This window comes from Siphateles boraxobius, unplaced genomic scaffold, assembly GCF_051911475.1.
Source record: "Siphateles boraxobius isolate OS27281-9 unplaced genomic scaffold, OSU_SipBor_1 394, whole genome shotgun sequence".
In the NCBI taxonomy this organism is placed as follows: domain Eukaryota; kingdom Metazoa; phylum Chordata; class Actinopteri; order Cypriniformes; family Leuciscidae; genus Siphateles; species Siphateles boraxobius.
This window is the reverse complement of record NW_027509024.1, coordinates 15001-20000: the sequence shown is the minus strand read 5'-3', so window position 1 is coordinate 20000 and position 5000 is coordinate 15001. Positions and strand designations below refer to the sequence as shown.

At 40.4% G+C, this 5000-nt stretch overlaps 6 non-coding genes across 6 annotated transcripts in view; all 6 read left to right on the top strand.

Moving 5' to 3' along the window:
• The first annotated feature begins 1369 nt into the window (after positions 1–1369).
• Positions 1370–1488, top strand: LOC143705741 (5S ribosomal RNA). Its single transcript, XR_013192654.1, has one exon. It is a non-coding gene; the product is annotated as a 5S ribosomal RNA (ribosomal RNA).
• Positions 1489–1658: 170 nt separating this feature from the next.
• LOC143705790 (5S ribosomal RNA) lies at positions 1659–1777 on the top strand. Its single transcript, XR_013192703.1, has one exon. It is a non-coding gene; the product is annotated as a 5S ribosomal RNA (ribosomal RNA).
• A 2298-nt stretch (positions 1778–4075) lies between these two features.
• Positions 4076–4194, top strand: LOC143705739 (5S ribosomal RNA). Its single transcript, XR_013192652.1, has one exon. It is a non-coding gene; the product is annotated as a 5S ribosomal RNA (ribosomal RNA).
• Positions 4195–4364: 170 nt separating this feature from the next.
• On the top strand, positions 4365–4483 carry LOC143705813 (5S ribosomal RNA). Its single transcript, XR_013192724.1, has one exon. It is a non-coding gene; the product is annotated as a 5S ribosomal RNA (ribosomal RNA).
• Positions 4484–4662: 179 nt separating this feature from the next.
• Positions 4663–4781, top strand: LOC143705812 (5S ribosomal RNA). The gene has a single exon (XR_013192723.1). It is a non-coding gene; the product is annotated as a 5S ribosomal RNA (ribosomal RNA).
• A 169-nt stretch (positions 4782–4950) lies between these two features.
• The window catches only part of LOC143705811 (5S ribosomal RNA), a 119-nt gene continuing 69 nt past the window's right edge, over positions 4951–5000 (top strand). The window contains exon 1 of the ribosomal RNA XR_013192722.1: positions 4951–5000. This exon is cut by the window's right edge and continues 69 nt beyond it. This is a non-coding gene — a ribosomal RNA (5S ribosomal RNA).

Genomic DNA, 5000 nt, shown 5'->3' with positions numbered 1-5000 from the left:
GGGCCCTCCTCAGTGGAAGAATGGGAGCTTTCCTGTCTGGCTTGGGTGGGTGGGCTGGTGTCTTCATCATTATCACAACTGTAAAACAAATAAATAAAGCAAAATATTAGATCATACAAATTAGATCAATTACTGTTTTTGTATTTGATTTTTCACATAAGATTACAATGGCTGAGATTGCTACTGTACCCCCAACCCACCACAGCTATAATATGACCATTCGCTTTCCAGCCAAAAGGTGTGACCAACCCCCCACTATTCTCTCCACAGGTAAAAGGTGTGACCAACCCCCCACTACAACATCCTTTGTTTGTATCTCTAGGTAAACTCAGACAAACAATGGCTGAGAGACAAAGTGTAATCCACAACTCTGTAACAAACATAAACAAATGAAATACTACTTTTACAGAACTTATTTTTACATATTTAGAAAATTTATATTTTATCATATTAGTTTCTTCTTTTTTTATACTTTTTACAGTAAATAAACTCAGACATACAATGGTTGAGAGACAAAGTGTAATCTACAACTCTTACTACTCTGTAACACACACAGAAAAACGAAATACTACTTTTACATAACTTATTTTTCCATATTTAGAAAATGTATATTTTATCATATTAGTTTTTGTTTATTTTTATACTTTTACAGTAAATAAATAAATGTAACTTACTCTTCAGCAGGGTCTAGACGATTCTGGTAATCAAGTTCCTCATCAGTCAAAAAGCGCTCTTCTCCAGAAAATCCATCATCCTCCATGGCATCAAAAAAGGCCAGTGCTTGATTTACATCCATGTTTCTCAATCTCTGAGGATCCATTATTCTCCGTGTTTCTCTGTGTATTATTCAAAACTCGCGTCTCTCTGTGCGTCTCTCTCTCTCTCTCCTCGAAACCACTGTGCCGTGCGTCTCTCTCTTTCCAAAATATCACCCTTGGTTCATGCGTAATGACGCACACCAACGTGGACGACGGATCAGCCTGTCATTGGTCAACAACCTCACGCAAAGCATCGCGAGATGTCCAAAATGGCAGCTTGCATCAAGCTAGCAGCAAATATGACGGAAAATTTATAAATTATGGACTTCAGAGATCAAAACTGGGATATACACATATGGATTTATTACTGAAACACTCTGAAAGGACGCACAAGTTCCAGGCTGGATAGAAAACCTTCTGAAAAGGCTAGAAAGACACCAAATACACCCCCGTGACGGCTAGCGTGTTAGCTTTCTGCTGCAAAAAACGGTAAGGAAATCGATCAATTTTTCATCAAATAATATCAATATTTATCGGAGGAGTCGTGTGGCGTCGTCGACGATGCCGTCGGTTTCAGAGGGTTAAATAGCCCAATTTTGGCAGCAGTTTTCGCTTACGGCCATACCACCTTGGCCACGCCCGATCTCGTCTGATCTCGGAAGCTAAGCAGGGTCGGGCCTGGTTAGTACTTGGATGGGAGACCGCCTGGGAATACCAGGTGCTGTAAGCTTTTTTGATTTAAACAAAAAAAAGAGTCCCTGAGCTTCTTCAGAAAGCCTTTAAAAGTCTCTGAGATTCTTCAGAGAGCATGAAAGAGTTTGAGTTTTTTCAAAAGTTCTTCTTAGTTTTCTTCATTAATGGTCTAACCTTTTAAATAGCCCAATTTTGGCAGCAGTTTTCGCTTACGGCCATACCACCTTGGTCACGCCCGATCTCGTCTGATCTCGGAAGCTAAGCAGGGTCGGGCCTGGTTAGTACTTGGATGGGAGACCACCTGGGAATACCAGGTGCTGTAAGCTTTTTTGATTTAAACAAAAAAAGAGTCCCTGAGCTTCTTCAGAAAGCCTTTAAAAGTCTCTGAGATTCTTCAGAGAGCATGAAAGAGTTTGAGTTTTTTCAAAAGTTCTTCTTAGTTTTCTTCATTAATGGTCTAACCTTTTAACCCTCTGAGACCTAAGGGTATTTTTACAATAAATTTTTCGTCTGGTGTTATTCACTAAACAAGCTTGTAAAACATCAACACTTTTGTGCACAGACAATTGACACACATCTTTGTTTTCAGGACAAATTGAACTTTCAGCTTATTTGTGTTTCATTGATGTCACCTGAATGTAAAATAAGTTATGGGACCACAAAGACAAATGAAAAAATAAATCGGAAATTGAATCACTCAAATATTTATTGAAATCACACACAAATAAATAAAAGCTAAGCAATTTTCCTCTGGAAAACAGTTTGTTCAAGTCTTTGGAGTCCTGGAGCACAGGAATGAACATTATAACTTGAACAGAACAAAAAATATTTACATTTTTCCAAAGGAAGTCCAGGCGTTTTGGGCCTCATGAAAATCACTGATGCCAAGCCTCAAAACAGTTCCTATCAGGAATCACACAGAGGGCCACATCACAGGCTTTGCATTTCCAGGGGGTGGCCTGTTTCACCTGCCTTGTCTGTTTGCAGTTCACACATTGCCTTCTACCATAGGTGGCCTTCTTGCTTGCTTCAGTTTGTTCCGATGTTTGGACGGGTACATGGTTACTTTGTTGCTGGGTGGGAGGAACAGCAACTGTAACACCACAGAGTTGGGCTGTCAGCTCCTCCAGAAAAGCCCTGTGGGTCATGGGCTGTTGCTGCTTCTCTGCACAAACTTCCTTGTGAAGTAAAAAACTGCAGCAGCCGTCCATGACCTATTCCTGGCAGCTGCTGGGATGCTGCAGCAGAAGTGGAAGGGCCCTCCTCAGTGGAAGAATGGGAGCTTTCCTGTCTGGCTTGGGTGGGTGGGCTGGTGTCTTCATCATTATCACAACTGTAAAACAAATAAATAAAGCAAAATATTAGATCATACAAATTAGATCAATTACTGTTTTTGTATTTGATTTTTCACATAAGATTACAATGGCTGAGATTGCTACTGTACCCCCAACCCACCACAGCTATAATATGACCATTCGCTTTCCAGCCAAAAGGTGTGACCAACCCCCCACTATTCTCTCCACAGGTAAAAGGTGTGACCAACCCCCCACTACAACATCCTTTGTTTGTATCTCTAGGTAAACTCAGACAAACAATGGCTGAGAGACAAAGTGTAATCCACAACTCTGTAACAAACATAAACAAATGAAATACTACTTTTACAGAACTTATTTTTACATATTTAGAAAATTTATATTTCATCATATTAGTTTCTTCTTTTTTTATACTTTTTACAGTAAATAAACTCAGACATACAATGGTTGAGAGACAAAGTGTAATCTACAACTCTTACTACTCTGTAACACACACAGAAAAACGAAATACTACTTTTACATAACTTATTTTTCCATATTTAGAAAATGTATATTTTATCATATTAGTTTTTGTTTATTTTTATACTTTTACAGTAAATAAATAAATGTAACTTACTCTTCAGCAGGGTCTAGACGATTCTGGTAATCAAGTTCCTCATCAGTCAAAAAGCGCTCTTCTCCAGAAAATCCATCATCCTCCATGGCATCAAAAAAGGCCAGTGCTTGATTTACATCCATGTTTCTCAATCTCTGAGGATCCATTATTCTCCGTGTTTCTCTGTGTATTATTCAAAACTCGCGTCTCTCTGTGCGTCTCTCTCTCTCTCTCCTCGAAACCACTGTGCCGTGCGTCTCTCTCTTTCCAAAATATCACCCTTGGTTCATGCGTAATGACGCACACCAACGTGGACGACGGATCAGCCTGTCATTGGTCAACAACCTCACGCAAAGCATCGCGAGATGTCCAAAATGGCAGCTTGCATCAAGCTAGCAGCAAATATGACGGAAAATTTATAAATTATGGACTTCAGAGATCAAAACTGGGATATACACATATGGATTTATTACTGAAACACTCTGAAAGGACGCACAAGTTCCAGGCTGGATAGAAAACCTTCTGAAAAGGCTAGAAAGACACCAAATACACCCCCGTGACGGCTAGCGTGTTAGCTTTCTGCTGCAAAAAACGGTAAGGAAATCGATCAATTTTTCATCAAATAATATCAATATTTATCGGAGGAGTCGTGTGGCGTCGTCGACGATGCCGTCGGTTTCAGAGGGTTAAATAGCCCAATTTTGGCAGCAGTTTTCGCTTACGGCCATACCACCTTGGCCACGCCCGATCTCGTCTGATCTCGGAAGCTAAGCAGGGTCGGGCCTGGTTAGTACTTGGATGGGAGACCGCCTGGGAATACCAGGTGCTGTAAGCTTTTTTGATTTAAACAAAAAAAAGAGTCCCTGAGCTTCTTCAGAAAGCCTTTAAAAGTCTCTGAGATTCTTCAGAGAGCATGAAAGAGTTTGAGTTTTTTCAAAAGTTCTTCTTAGTTTTCTTCATTAATGGTCTAACCTTTTAAATAGCCCAATTTTGGCAGCAGTTTTCGCTTACGGCCATACCACCTTGGTCACGCCCGATCTCGTCTGATCTCGGAAGCTAAGCAGGGTCGGGCCTGGTTAGTACTTGGATGGGAGACCGCCTGGGAATACCAGGTGCTGTAAGCTTTTTTGATTTAAAAAAAAAAAAAAAAAAAAAGAGTCCCTGTGCTTCTTCAGAAAGCCTTTAAAAGTCTCTGAGATTCTTCAGAGAGCATGAAAGAGTTTGAGTTTTTTCAAAAGTTCTTCTTAGTTTTCTTCATTAATGGTCTAACCTTTTAAATAGCCCAATTTTGGCAGCAGTTTTCGCTTACGGCCATACCACCTTGGTCACGCCCGATCTCGTCTGATCTCGGAAGCTAAGCAGGGTCGGGCCTGGTTAGTACTTGGATGGGAGACCGCCTGGGAATACCAGGTGCTGTAAGCTTTTTTGATTTAAACAAAAAAAGAGTCCCTGAGCTTCTTCAGAAAGCCTTTAAAAGTCTCTGAGATTCTTCAGAGAGCATGAAAGAGTTTGAGTTTTTTCAAAAGTTCTTCTTAGTTTTCTTCATTAATGGTCTAACCTTTTAAATAGCCCAATTTTGGCAGCAGTTTTCGCTTACGGCCATACCACCTTGGTCACGCCCGATCTCGTCTGATCTCGGAA